Below are 15,762 nucleotides of genomic sequence, written 5' to 3' on the forward strand. Positions count from 1 at the left end.
ACCCCTTTGAGATGGGGCAAGAGGCCCATGCAGGAATGAAAAAATGTTCCCCGTGCTGTAAACTTGCAGCGCAGGGAGAAAATTAGACCCCTGGATAAGGGGTCTAAAAAAACCCAAGGTTTAGAAAAGCGGGGCAGGGCACAGTCCGGGACCATGCCCTGAGGCAACCAGAGGCTGAGTCCTTCACAGAGATGCTCTGGCTACCAGAGCGTCTCTGTGGTTGGCCCTCGCCCTGGTGCTGAAACACACGGCCGGCAGTCTGCGTGTTCAGCGCTAGGGCTCCAGTGCCGTAAGGGGTCGGGGGAGCTGGAGGAGTGGGGAGGGGACCATGGGGGGAGGTCCCCCGCTGGCCCTGCCCACTCCCACAGCCCCCCATATCACTTCCCTGCCTGGCCCCACCCCCTGTCAGCCCCCAACCCCCCCATCACTTCCCTGCCCAGCCCCTCCCCCCACCGGCCCCTCAGACCTGCCCAAACCCTGCCCTGCCTGACCCCGCAATCACTTCCCCCCCACCCCATAGTTTATAAAAAAACAACACACCCTCGGCACTTACCAGCAGTTCAGCTGCCGTCTGGGTCACAGGGGCCCCGCCCTCACAGTGCAGGGCAGAGGGACAGCCTCAGCAACCCCAGCCCGGGTCCTCCTGTTCCCTGCTGTCCTGTGCTGCCCAGGGAGCTCTGCCAGGAGGCCCTGGAGGCCCCCCACCCCTGCTTCTAGAGTAAGTAGAGGCTTTTTTTCCCCATTTTTTTTTTCCCTTTAAAGCGATGGTGCCTGGGGTTGGGGGGCAGCCATTGGGGCCTGGGGGTACAAGTGGGGGGTGGGGCTGGGTGGGGCAGCCATTGGGGGGCTGTAGCAGCTGGCGGGGGATGGGGCCAGGTGGAGCAGCAATTGGGGGGCTGGGGTGGGGCATGTGGGCCTTGCAGGAGGGGTGGTATCCCCTGAAGGGGCCATTTAGCCCCTGTTGGGGGGGCTGTAGCCCCTGTTGGGGGGGGCATAAACCCTGTTGGGGGGCTGTAGCCCTTGTCTGGGGACTGAACGCCCTGTTGGGGGGCCGTAACCCCTGTTGGGGGGCTGTAGCCCATCTGTAGGGGCTGTTGCCGCTGTAGCCCCTTTCTCTTTTTCAGGCTGAAGAGTCCCAGATCCCTCAGCCTTTCCCCGTACGGCTTGCCATGCAAGCCTCTGATCATACAAGTGGCTCTTTTCTGGACTCTCTCATAAATTAATTGACTGGTTTTTATAAGCACCAGATAGATGTGAACAATTGAGCTCTGCTCAGTCAAAATTTGGAACTTAATTTGAAACTGATTTGGCCCTGGAAACAACATTTTATTAAAAAAAAAAAAAAATCATTGCCCTTTAGTGCCTCCCTTCCCAGCTTTAACTCGCTACACCTATCTTTACTCCCCCTGTTTTTTCCTTCATCCTCTGAACAGCCAAATGTCAGACAGTCATTAGTTCATGATTTCATATGATTCTGTAAGCTGCAACAACTGAGCCTGACTTTGCTGTAACAGTCAATCTCCCTTCTTGTTGCCTCTCATTCCTTCTCTCTCTCCTGCTTTTACAGGCAGTGTTCTAGGTTTTGGAGTCGACCTTTCCAAAACCCAGTTCTCGTTGGCAGGTGGTCAAGGTTCTGTGAATCTGGCCAGGGATTCAAGGGCTGGTTGGGGTCCAGATCTTCATTCCAGCAGCCATCCCAATCATCCCAGGCTCCCCCTTTTAATTTTTAGAACTACATTTTTCCATTTCTGCCCCCAAATCACTGGTGATATAGAATTATTTGATGGCTGTTCCCGACCACCAAGATTTATTACAAGGGGCAGTACTTTCCTTTGTTGCAAATTTTCAACTACAGTTTCCAAAATTTTATTTTGTTCCTGTACTTATTGCAGCATGCCATGTGTCCAGCACTGCCTGTTGGCCTGTCTGTCACTTCCTGCTCTCTATGACCTGTGTAGCTTCTAACACCTTAGTCTTCTCTATCATCTGCCCAGCTAATCTGGTTGCATGCTGTTTCAGCCACCTAATAGCCACACCCATAGCTTGTAAAATTCTATTCTGGGGGAATTTGGAGGGAGGAAAGGAACTAACTCTGAGATTTCTGCCATTACAGCTTGTGATCCTGTAAGAGGGTAGTTCACTATTTAGCAAATCAGAAGTCAGAGTTACTGTATGTTATTCACACTCCCTTAGGTCTCTACAAGGGACAGGCCTCCAAACCCCTGCATTTATACCTGAGTGCCCCCATCTTGTGCTAACAGTCATGCCTCTCTTTGTCAAGATGCTTATTTCTAATTTGCAAAGTTTCTGCATGTGCTCTTATTTCTGTCTCATTAGCATGTTCTGACTTTTTACTTTTGTTCTTGAGTCTCTTAACTGCTGTTTTTGCTTCTGTGTCTTATTGCTCATTAGTGCATTTTATTTTATTTTTTTCTTTCTTAATGGGTCATCTGGTAGTCAGAAGGCCCCTTTCTCCCACTTGCTTTTTGGCACTGTAACTATGGCCTAGCATAACTGGAACTTCTACAAAACCATCAATGTAGATACTGTCTACATCAGAGGCAGGCAAAATACAGCCTGCAGGCCAGATTCACCTAACAAAGCGCTTTCATTTGGCCCATGGCACCCACCAACAAATTGTGCCCTGCCCAGCCCTTCTGCCCATGAGGGTGGGAGCAAGACTGTGGAAAAGATTTACCCAAGATGGAGCAGAGGTGGTGGGATGCTGCGTGGGAAGATCAAATCAGTGAAAGTGAAACCGTGGTGGGCAGAGCCACCGCAGGAAAATACAAAAAGGAAAAAAAATGTCCGAGCCTGAGGGAGCCAGGGTTGACAACCCCATCGGTGTGGGCACACTTTATATCAGTGTGCCAGGACCAATTGGGCAGCCAGACCAGGATAAAAAGCCCGGCAGAAGACAAGTGGGGGGGACTGGAAGTGGAGTCCTGAGCTGGCCTGGAGTGGCCAGAGAACATGAACAGTCCCAGTGAGGGGACCTGGTGGATACCCTGAGAAGGGGTCTCCACAATAGTGCAGGACTATAGGGGGCCCGAGGAGTGGTCTATAGAGCTGACATGGACCGAGAAAGCTGACAGCAGAGACTGGAGCCTGGCAGGACTCGGCAGAGCCAGGATACAGGCAAGTTGGATGGATGGCAAGTATCGAGCCCGAGGCAGAGGCAACACAATGGGGGATGGACTGGTACTGAACCTGGACAACATGTAATTGGAAAGGAGGAAGGCTGGGGAAAACACTTGGGATAATAACATCTCTCACACCCAGCGGCCATCATATTCCAGGAACTCGAGCATCAAAGATGGCACAGAACATCAGCCTCAACAACGCAGGTGACGACTTCAAGGTTGGCATTAGGAGGGGTGTAGGGAAGGTTGGAGCCCCACAAAGGTGGAACAGCAGGAACAACCAAGGGGAGACACTAAGGGGAGACAGGACCAAAACATCGTCCTCCGAATCTGAAGGCAATCATCATCAAAGACGTGGCAGGTGAGGCCCCCTGGTGAACCGGCCTGAAGTCGTTCTAGTAACCAAGCTGTTCATCCCTAAGAATAACAGCAAGGCTAGAGAGGAATCCCCATATGAGGCTTACTGGAGAAAGACACAGAAGATTACAAAGACACCCATGTGTACGCACAGTAATAAACATACCCTATTGCCTCACTCCCACCCTTATGGGAGGAAGGGCCTGGCCAGCCAGCATGCAGCTTCTGCATGGGGCTGCTGCTGCAGCTGCTGCAGACCTCAAGGACCTACTACATTTCCCTGGTCTCCTCCTGTCTCTGGGCAGCAGGTAGGGAAGTAGCGAGCATGGAGCTGCAGCTGGGCAGGAGTGTGGAGCATGGAGCTGGGGCTGGCAGCAGTGAGGAGCCCCCACCCAGTGGGGTGGCTGCAGCATGGAGCTCAAATGAGCAGCATGTGGTTGTAAGGGAGGGTGGAAGATGTGGGGATGCCCCTACACTCTCCCCATGGTGCACAATCCTGGCAGATGGTGGGAGCAGCAGCAGTAGCAGCAGGTAGGGCACTCAGGGCTCTGGTGCCCAGCAGGGCTCAGCTCCAGCCACCACTGCACATTGCAGCAAGGGACACAACCTCCATCGGGCCATCTGTATCGCTGGTGCTCCCTGCCACCCACACTTGCACAGCACGGGAGGGAAGCCCCAGTGCAGGACCTGGCTGCCTCCTCACCAGGGCTGCACAGCACAGGAGAGTAACCTCAGGTGCTGGAGCTGGCTGCCTTCCCTGCCCCCCAGGGAAAGATGCCTGGGGCTTCCCTCCCCTGCAGCACATCCCCAGCAGGGAAGGTAGCCAACTCCAGCACCTGAGGCTTCTCTCCTGTGCTGCGCAGCTCTGGCAGGAAAGGCAGCCAGAGCCAGAGCCTGGGGCTTCCCTCCCATGCTGTGCTAGTGCAGAGGCTGTGCATGAGTAGCAGGGAGCACCAGAGATACAGATGGCCTGACAGAGGTTGCACCCCTTGCTGCAATGTGCACCAGTGGCCTGAGCTGTGCCCTGCCAGGCACCTGCGCCCTGAGCACCCTGTCTGCTGCTGCTGCACCATGGGGGGAGTGTGGGTGGATCCCCACATCCCCCCACCCTGCCCACACACACCCCCACATATACACACCCCCAACATACCCTATGCCCCTACACCCCACCATACACACACACACACACACACACACACCATATGCACCCACCACACATGCATCCACACACACATCCACACCCCACCCTACCACACCCACTCAACCCCACACCCCCAACCCCACACCCTACCATACACCCCCCACAATATACAAAACTAAGAATTTATTTTTGAGCTATTATGCAGACACTTCTATATACACTACTTGAACACAAATCATGACGAAAATATTTTTGTAATAAAATTAAAATATAATATACTAGGTGTTTGACTTTTAGTGTATAATTTGTTTTTTTTTTCTGGTTCTAAGATGGCAACCCCCCTCCCAAAAGAAGTACATCAGGGGGACAAAGGGAGGGTCTTCTGGTGGCAAAGGTCAGGGGCTAGGGGGTGGGGCTTCCTGTCCCAAGATGGCAACAAGGGGGCAGGACAACTGTCAAGGGACGTGACTTCCCATGCAGCCCTCGACAGCCCACCAAAGCTCATTAAGCAGCCCTCCACCCAAAATAATTGCCTGCCCCTGGTCTACATTGGCTCTTCAGGTAGGCTTCCCATCTTGAGGATCAAGCACATGTTCAGGAAGCACAGATGTTTTGCACCTATCTCATGGATTTTGACCAGGGGTGCATAATTCAAACCTATGGGTTGCTACTTGCAAGGTAATCTTACCAATAGAGAGCCCACTAGTAGGACACACTCTGGATGTAAACCTATGACATTTGTCAACAGGAAACTAGACTGTACATACAGATGCATGCATAAATTAACAAAATATGATGCAGCAAGACACAGGACTCTGTTTAGTTTTTCAAATAATTTATGTTTAATAATGTAATTTAATAATGAACTATGGCTGGCTACTGGGGTTGCCATGATGGGCTGTATATATGTAGCCCATGGGCCATATGTACATTCCTGACATTGACCCTCTTTTGGGCAGGACCCAATTTCAGTGAAGGACTGGTCAAAAAGACTGGAGAAGTCTGCTGTGCCTCACACTGGATAGTCTTTTGGGATTCTGTGTGAAGTTACCTGCAAGTAGAGGCAGAGGGCCTCTGTTCTATGACGCAAGGGAATATAATTCAGCCCCTGCTGAACCAGATAGGGCAACTGACAACTGACGCCCAGGAAAAAGCCAACCTATTAAATGGGTAATTTGTGTCAGTCTTTCATCAGTCCCATGGGACGCCCATGCCCGCTACAGGACAGGGAAGTCCGGGTGAGGGTGATCCCCTGCCCTCCATTAATGCTGACCTCGTGAAGAAACATCTTGAGAAGCTGGATACCTTCAAGTCAGCTGGCCCTGACAATCTATACCCCAGGGTACTCAAGGAGCTGGCGAGCATCATAGCCCAGACTCTAGCACGGATCTTTGAAAACTCTTGGCGCTCTGGTGTAGTGCCTGAAGACTGGAAGAAGGCCAATGTGGTGCCTATCTTCAAGAAAGGGAGGAAAGTGGATCCAGCTAACTATAGGCCCATCAGCCTGACTTCTATCCCGGGGAAGATCTTAGAAAAGTTTATTAAAGAGGCCATCCTTAATGGACTGGCCGACGCCAACATCTTAAGGGATAGCCAGCATGGGTTTGTCGCGGGTAGGTCTTGCTTGACCAATCTCATTTCCTTCTACAACCAGGTGACCTATCACCTGGACAAGGGAAAAGAGATTGATGTCATATATCTTGACTTCAAAAAAGCCTTCGATCTGGTATCCCATGATCACCTCTTGGTGAAACTGGCCAATTGTCGCCTTGGGTCCACCACGATCCACTGGCTGGAAAATTTGGCTTTGTGGTCAGACCCAGAGGGTAGTAATTGATGGAAGTCACTCATCATGGTGTCCTGTGACCAGTGGGGTCCCCCAAGGCTCTGCCCTTGGACCCATACTGTTCAACATCTTCATTAATGATGTGGACACTGGAGTCAGAAGCGGACTGGCCAAGTTCGCCGATGACACTAAACTTTGGGGGAAAGTATCCACACCAGAAGACAGGCGGGTGATCCAGGCTGACCTGAACAGGCTCAGCAAGTGGGCGGATGAGAATCTGATGGTGTTCAATGCTGAAAAATACAAGGTTCTCCACCTTGGGAAGAAAAACCTGCAGCATCCTTATAGGCTTGGCAGTGCTATGCTGGCTAGCACTATGGAAGAAAGAGACTTGGGGGTCATCATTGACCACAAGATGAACATGAGCCTGCAATGCGATGCGGCGGCTAGTAAAGCAACCAAAATGCTGGCTTGCATCCATAGATGCTTCTCAAGCAAATCCCGGGACGTCATTCTCCCCTTGTACTCGACCTTGGTGAGGCCGTAGCTGGAGTTCTGCGTCCAGTTTTGGGCTCCACAATTCAAAAAGGATGTGGAGAAGCTTGAGAGAGTCCAGAGAAGAGCCACGCGCATGATCAGAGGTTAGGGAAGCAGACCCTACGATGACAGCCTGAGAGCCCTGGGGCTCTTTAGCCTGGAAAAGCACAGGCTCAGGGGTGATCTGATGGCCACCTATAAGTTTATCAGGGGTGACCACCAGTATCTGGGGAAACGTTTGTTCACCAGAGTGCCCCAAGGGATGACGACTAGGTCGAACGGTCATAAACTACTACAAGACCATTTCAGGCTGGACATAAAGAAGAATTTCTTTACTGTCCAAGCCCCCAAGGTCTGGAACAGCCTGCCACCGGAGGTGGTTCAAGCGCCCACACCTTCAAGAGCAAACTGGATGCTTATTTTGCTGGGATCCTATGACCCCAGCTGACTTCCTGCCCTTTGGGCAGGGGGCTGGACTCGATGATCTTCTGAGGTCCCTTCCAGCCTTAATGTCTATGAAATCTATGAAATAAAATCCTGAAGTGGGATATAAGTACATTAGCAGGGTCTCATCTTCATCAGTGCCTTCTGCATGCTGAAACAAAATAGAGCTCAGCTGGATTAATCATCAGTAAGAGCTGTTCTTTCTTATCAGTACCTATCAAATAGAAATCAACTCTCCCTTGGTTTACAGAAACCCACAAGATAATCCCTTAAGGCAGGAAACCTCTGAGATTCACCACAGTCTACTGTGACTAGTAGCATGTTTGAGGGGCAGTTCTATCAAGCATGTTAGGTTTGCCATGTGAACATGGACTAAGGATATGTCAGCATTATGATCCAAAGGTGAAAGAGTCATCTGAGTGGACATACCCTAGCTATCTCAAAAACTGATAAGTGTTGCCATAGCAACATGAAGTTCAGGCCAGGCTAACCACCTAAATACCAAGGGTCTTGCACAGACTGCCCAGACCTCCATGTTGCTTTGGGCTACACTCTTCTCAGTACCTGAGCTAACTAGCCTCTATAAGCTACAGTTGCAGCTTTACATCATGATGCAGAGTCTGTAAAGGTATCTCTGCTTCATGGGCTGGAGAGACCTTGGCACTTTAACAGCTATTCTTTCTCCAGCATTGCCTAGGTCACTGCATAGCTTGTTTAAGTCATGGCTGTCTCCAAGTGCTGTCCTATGAGAGCACAAAATGATGGCATCATTTATGAATGAAGTTGAATTTAAGTGAGGTGTAGAGCTCAGCTGGCCCCTTGCACTGTTTCATAGGACAGTGCTTGCAGACAGCTATTGATGTCAACTCTCACCCTGGACTGCCCTTCCAAACTAGGACTTACGAATTGATCCTCAGAAGGCAGTGTTGGATTTGTACTCTACAATGACTGCACAGGGGAAAGTCTGCCCATCTGAAACTGGAGCTTTTAGAGACCCTTTCATGTGCATAGGGTTGGCGTGCTACTCAATTTGAAATTTCACAATTTTCAAGGAAACCATGAAAAAGGCAGTTTCACATGATCACCGTGAAAAATGGCATTCCCTGTCATTTTGTGCAGAATCTCTGGGGAAAAAAACCTACTAAAAATAAAATGCTGACGCTCCAGTGTGAATCAGCAGCTGCTACAGCCCAGCCTCACAGGCCACCGAGGGGGAGAAGCTGCCAGCACAAAGGGGAGCCGCCAAGATGGTGGCCATCCCCTTCTCCCTCTGCTGCTGATTGGCTGAGAGGGCTGCCTTTTGTGCAGCCCCACTCCTGTCAGCCAATCTGTAGTCAGGGTGGGGCCACATAAAGGGCAGCCCTCTCAGCCGATCAGTGGTGTCAATTAGCCATGGGGGTGTAGAGGACTTGCTGTTTAAAGACCGCAAAAATGGTGCCAGGCACTGAAAGCAGTCCAAAATTTTTACTTCCCTTCCATGCACTTTAAATAGATCCTTAACCATATGTCTTCCTTTTTACGTTTCTTTTTCTGGTTTTTGGGTATTCCATTCATAAGCATAGTAATTTTTACCATATTACTGTTATTTTTACTTGTTGTCAAGGAATACTGCCCTTGAGTTATTACATTACTGTTATTTTGCTGCTTATTCTTCATTGCTGAGGGCTGTAAATGTCAGAAAATGAGGGAGGAAAATTAAAGAAAGCCTTTGTATAGTTAGAGCAGGTGACAACTAAAACATCTGAAACCACTGCATAAATAAACCATCTGACACTTGTAAAAGCTTTAATGTATGCTATTTTTAGAATAAAACTAGCTTCTGGGTTGACAGCTTGTATGCCAGGTTTCAGCTAGATGTAAATTTGAGAAGTCCAGAATGAAAACTGTAAAAAACTGGGTGTCTATAATGAAAAGAGTACCTGATCTTAACTGACATTCAAAACATACAGGAGTTAAGCCACATATTTATGATGCTATGCACCCCACATTTGTAAGACATGAAGTAATACTCTTCTAAAGAAGAGCCTTATCAAGAATGTGACTGGATCACTCAAAGGTTATTATAAATAGAACTACTTGCTTGAATACAAATGACATAAGAACTTGACAATAACTCTACCTTCGGGTTGGAAGAATGCTGATTGCTCTATTCCTACTTCTGATCTTAAGTAAATTGGACAACTACAGGCACACACAAGAGAACTGCAAATTGTGTCATATCACTTGAAAATAGTGGAGTCTTTGTGCCATGTACAAGAGTAGCCAGCCTGTGGTTAACCTTTCATGGATGGGCAAGTGGTACAATGAGAAGAGGTTCTCAGCATCTACTACTGGCCTGAACTTCTTTATTTTATTCCAGTACATGTTAAAAATGGAAAAAACAAACTTCCTTACCTTACTGGGGAGAAACAGGAGATGGGGATTCTCAGGGGGCTGTTAACACTCATGCCCTGTTTTCAGGATATGTAGCACTGTGACCGATATTTATGCTGTGCTGCAGCATGTTAGCACAAAGCCAAGGCATCATTTATGAATGAAGTTGGATGTAAGTGAGGTGTAGACCTCAGCTGGCCCCTTGCACTGTTTCACTTTTCTTTAAAGTATTAATTTGGCTGCTTTGCATCTTCAGTCCTACAATATCTTACTCTTAATAGATAAACTCATGGAAGTATCACAAAAGGGAATGATGTATGGAGTTAAGAAAAGATATTAAGCTAATTTGGTTACTGGATGCAGCATATTGGATGCATTAGCCCAGCCTTGGTCACATGCAGGGACTTACAGAAGTTAATGAAGATGCTCCACTTTGGAATGCCTTCATCTGAACTCTCATGTAATGAGGGTTAATTTGTCACACAATCAGGCACTTTTAAAGCACTCTGCAGCTGTGCACTTCTGTCAGGGCATGGCTGTAGAGCACTTTCAAGGGGCTGATCATGTGACAAATGCCACTTCTGTCAGTGCCCTGTGGGTACATCCAGACAATCACAGACATGAGGTATGTCTGTGGTGCCACACACAGCACAAGCAGGCATTCCCTGTGCTACTGATTTGCAATGCGGAGGGGTTTCTTGACACTGGAAAATTCTAGTGTAAAAAAACCCCGTGCCTTAAAAAAGTGGGGCAGCGCACATGGCAGCATGCACTGCTGAAAAACAGAGTCCAGCATGCAAGAGCCACACTCCAGCTGCCAGCCAGGCTTCTTGCTGCCAGATTGTCACAGCTGCAGCCACTGGAGACTGTCAAGAACCCAGGTAAGGCTGCTGTGGCCAGCCCAGGTGCTGGCCTCAACCTCCCCTACCCCACCTGGGGCAATATGCCATGCACCAGAGCGCACATGCACATGAGTTCCCCAGGGACAAGTAGCAGTGGTACATATTGTGTTGCTGCCATTTCTTCCTGAGGAAGTGTATGTACCCACTTATGGGGATGTGCCCTAGACTTTTCTCAGACTTGTTCTACATGACTGGATTTAAATATGGCCAGCTGGCTTATACTAATCAGCCCAATTGAGCTCCACCACCAATAAAAAGGTGGGCTATTTTAAGAAAATATGGTAAAAGCCAGACATGTATGTTTAGAGGTGGAGGTTCAGGCACTTGGGGTGGAGGTCCAGGGTGGAGACAGTGATGCAGTGGGGACAGGTTTTAAAATCACAGACTTTCTCAAACAAAATAAATATGGCACTGCACACTGCAGTGAGGAGGAGAGGGATAAGAGCAGAGGAGGGCAATTATCTTGGGCGCAGGGCCACTTACCCAGCTTTGGCAAGCTGTTGAGGGCTGCATGGGTAGCCCCGCCCCTTGACAGGTGCCCTGACCCCTAGTCACCATCTTGTAACTGGAAGTCCTGCTCCCTAATCCCTGACCTTTATCATCAGAAGTCCCTCTCCTTGCTCCCAGAAGTACTCCTTTCAGCAAGGGGTTTTGCCATCTCAGAACCAGAAAAATACCAAATTATATTCTAAAGAGTGAACATCTAAAACATTCATTAATTTGATTAAAATATATACTTTTGTCCTGGTTTACATGTGTTTATGTAGTGTACATAGAGATGATTGTATATAATAGCTTAAAATGAAACCTTACCCTTGTATACTATAGTGGGGTGGGGGCATGGGGGGTGGGTATAGGTTTGTGGGGGGCTCTGGGTGTGTAGGTATGTGGGGTGTGGATGTGTGTGCGTGTGTCTGGGGGGTGGACAGGTGTGTGGGGTGTGGGTGTGCAGTGAGGAAGCATGTGGGTGTCTGTATGGACATGTGGGGTGCGGGGGGAGGGTGTCTGAGGTGTGTGAGGAGGTGTGGGAGTCTGTGTGTATGGCAATGTAAGGGGGTGCATGGGTGCATGTGGGACTCACCCTACGAATGCACATGCACGCACACACACAAACCCTCAGGGTACCGGCGCGGCCCTTTGCTCCCTGGTCGAGTGATGCAGCCAGGAGCCATGTGGTCCTGGGGCACTGTGAGGCAGGAAGGCAGGGAAATGGCTGGGGGTGGGGCAGAGTTGGGCTGCTGCTTTCTGCTGAGGCTCCCACTGGGTCCTACTGCTCCTGGCTCCTTGTCATCTTTGACAGGGAGCTAGGAGCAGATAAACATTCATTTTCTAAAATTTTTAGTGGCCCCACAGGCCAGATAGAACGGCCTATCAGTCTGGATCTGGCCCATGGGCCGTATTTTGCCCACCCCTGGATAAGACAAATATAACAGGTGATACCTGAGTAGCAGAAAACTTTATCTGGAAGCACATTGCACCTACCCTGGTACATGGAGCTAGATGTTGACAGTGATGCCATATTCTGGAGCAACACATGGATCAGGGCTCGGAGATTCCTATTGTATCTATATGTCCTGTGATCACCAACATAATATAATAGGCATGCTAACTGAGAAGAGTAATTAGACCATTAGTGTCTTTGTTGATGAGAAACATGAATCGGTAGAAGCCAGCAGAGGTCAGAAGAACATAAGAACTGCCATTTACAAGATCAGACCATAGGTCCATCCTGCCCAGTATCCAGTGGCAGAAAGTGGATGCCAAAAAGAGGAGTGGATATAGTATGAACAAGGTTTTTTCTACAATTCCTCTTTCATGGGCAACCTCCATCATTTAAGGTCTAGGAAGTTCTGAATCAGAGGCTGTATCCTTAACTGCTGTGCTCAGGGTAGTATTCAACAAAGTGATCCTTCCACATTCCCTCTCTGAGGGAGTCAAAGCCCCAGTTATTTGCTCAGGCCACCTCTCTTCCTGTAAAGATTAGGAGACTATTCAGGAAACAGTTACTGGAATCTTTGACTTGTGATGAATTGCACATAAAGTTCTGAACAGCAAAAAGAAATTTTTCCTCCCCGCTTGGTAAATTCCTAAACAGACCTATATAAAAACCTTTTAAAAGTTTGCACAATTATAAACAAGGCTCAGTTTTGAGAGAAGCCTTATTGTTTGGCAGATGGTTTGAGAATAAAGCTAAGATTGAACAGTAACCTAGCTTTAAGCAGTTCAATCAGTTATAGTATTAAACCCCAGCCCTTCCTCTAAAATTTGACTGATTAAATATGAATCAAATCCAAAGCACTATGCCCAGAGGTGTCAGTTACAACACAAAAAGCATATATATTTTAAAAAAACCTTTGAGCTAAGAATAGAGTACATAGGACCAATATCACAGCTATAAAAGTTGGTGGAAGGATTCCCATCCCAAGTTTTTTTTAATAGGTCTTCAACAGATGGGAGATAAGATAAATACTTTATGCTGTTTCTGCCTAATTGCTTTCTGGCAGTCCATATTAATCCAAAGATAAAATAATCAAATGCCTGGACTTGGCAAGAGGAGTATTAGTTTGTGATAAAATATTTGAACATCACAGTGCTTTTTATAGAATCAATAAGATGAGTCTTTTTGTGCACAGCTGTCTGTTTCCCAACCCTCACCCCTTCCCATTTTAGGCATGTTTGATCTGAAATCTGTCTTTGCTTTCCTCATACATGATATTTACTTACAAGAAAAGTTTTATCTAAAACTTTTATCTAAAAAAATCTTTTTTTGCAGAATTCTAATTTTATAGAATATGGTTTTTAATTGTAATATGATTTGCTATATTCAAATTAATGTTTAATAAAAATGATCCACTATTAAGTTTCCTTTGAAACTGCCAACATTCCCAAAGGTCTTTTCAATGTGTATTATAAAAAAGAATTCACTTTGCCAAATTTTTCATCATCAATAAAATTGAGATAATATGTATCCATTTCTTTAAAATTCTTTTAGGGTTATGACTGGAAAACACTATGAAAGGAGTAGGTATCTTTTTTTGACTGGAACGTTTTGCTAAATATCAGCCAAGATATATCAACGGTGAGCTGTCATACTTTTAATATTTAGATGCTACATAGCTTTTACATGCTCCATGGTTTTACCCTATAAACTTTTTAATCTAATATTGGCAAGGCCTTAATCCTGTTGAAGTTTATACATGTATGTAACTGTACTCATAGTTACATTAATGTCTTTGAAATCAGTTGGACTGTCAATCACATATATGATCTGATCCTGAATTCCTGTATCTATCATCATGTTTGTGAACCAATGAATAATTTTAAAAGAGATAGAAAATAAGGCTATGGTAGCATGTAATGGTACCTGTATAAAAGATACTATATTTTTATTTTCAGTCTTTTTTTTTTTTACTATTAGAATATACTGGTTTAAAGCCATAAGAGGGAGCTATAACCAAAGTTTCATCATATGAAAAATGAATGTATAAAAAACTTCATTGATACTTTTATTTTAAAAGAGCCCTTCACTAAAATAAGCACAGTCCTGGCAATATGCAAACAAAATGTAAATGCCTGTTAAATGACTTGACCTAACCTTTCTGTGGTACCCATCAATTTAAAAACAAAAACAAAAAAAAACAAGCAAAGATCAAGTAGCCTGTTGAACCCAAATAGTGTGAAGATTTGCAAAACTACATGAAGCAAGACTTTATGCAGTTTTAATTCACGGAACAGGAAAACTTAGGAAACTGAATAAAAAGGATCCCTGCTTCATTCTTGGCATTCTCTACCATTCTTCTCATGGGGCATATTTACTGTTTATTTCCTCTTCATGTTGGAGTTGGACTGGAAGTCCATGCCTGATACTTGGAGCTCTTTTTAAAAGTAAATAAAATAGATACAAACTCATATTCAGCAAAGCAGGCAAAAGTACAAAATATATCTGTCCATAATTGTTTGGCCTCCTATAGTTTATAGAAGAGTTACAAAAGCTGGGAAACAGCCTGTAATACTGCTGTTTATTCTTCATCAGATTTTACAGTGCTGAAGGCTGACTGGTGTCAACATGTGTGATGTATCTGTACCTCTTTCTGCAAGCTGCTGCCCACTTCCTTATATTCTCCTGCCACACTTTGATGGAAACAAAATGAAAGGAAGCTGAATGGTGAAGCAAAAGAAAACAGTGTTCTCTCAGCAAGGGGATACATCCTCTTCACAGGGCTCCACCTCCCCTGCACCTTACCTTTACCACAACCAGTGGGTGGACCTATTGTTTTTCAATTATATCTGAGTCACTTGACTGTTGACTCAACCAATCATTCAACCCTGCCTTGGGTTTTTCACTGCCATGAGTTCTTCAGGGTACAGTCACTCCTTACTCATGTCCCTTTGTTTTCTGTGTAGTTCTTCTATCAAATCCAGTAATGGAGTCCTGTTTAGGGAAGCTTATCACAAGAGCCCTGCCTGCATCAATCGCTTAGCCTCTAGGCTTCCTCGATTTAGGTATCCTTTCTTAATCAACTTAGTCCCCCTTTTTGAGACTTGCCAATTTTTGTTGATGCTGCCCTCAACCATACCACATCTGCAACTTCCTGGTTGGTATTGATCTGGCCAATACCACCACCACTGGTCTGTTGGCTCAATACATGGGTTTCCCAGAGAGACCTTTGTAGACACTCCCTGAACACAGAGTCTTACCCCCATGTCCTGAGTCTGACACCAATGGGTTTTGTGGTCAGCCTTCTTCTGCCAACTACCCTTCACTGGCTTGCTCCAATCCAGAATTCTGCCTTGGGCTCTGACCCAGGTTCATATGGCTCCTGATCACTCCCTGTGCCTCCACACAGAGGGGCATTTCTCTCTTCTCAGAGACAGTGCACTCACTTCCCTCTCTGGGAGTGATTGACTTTGGCAGTCTCAGATTTGAGCCTACCAGGCCTCTAAAGGGCCAATCGTATTTGGCTCCCTAGCCACATGGGAGACCACAGCTGGAGCTTGCTGGAAGCCAGAGCTTGCTGGCATTCCAGGTTTACTTCCAGACACTCTGGCTGATGGCAGTGGAGACCCAGTGTAACCCCA

Source organism: Alligator mississippiensis, chromosome 6, assembly GCF_030867095.1.
Source record: "Alligator mississippiensis isolate rAllMis1 chromosome 6, rAllMis1, whole genome shotgun sequence".
NCBI classification, from domain to species: Eukaryota; Metazoa; Chordata; order Crocodylia; family Alligatoridae; genus Alligator; species Alligator mississippiensis.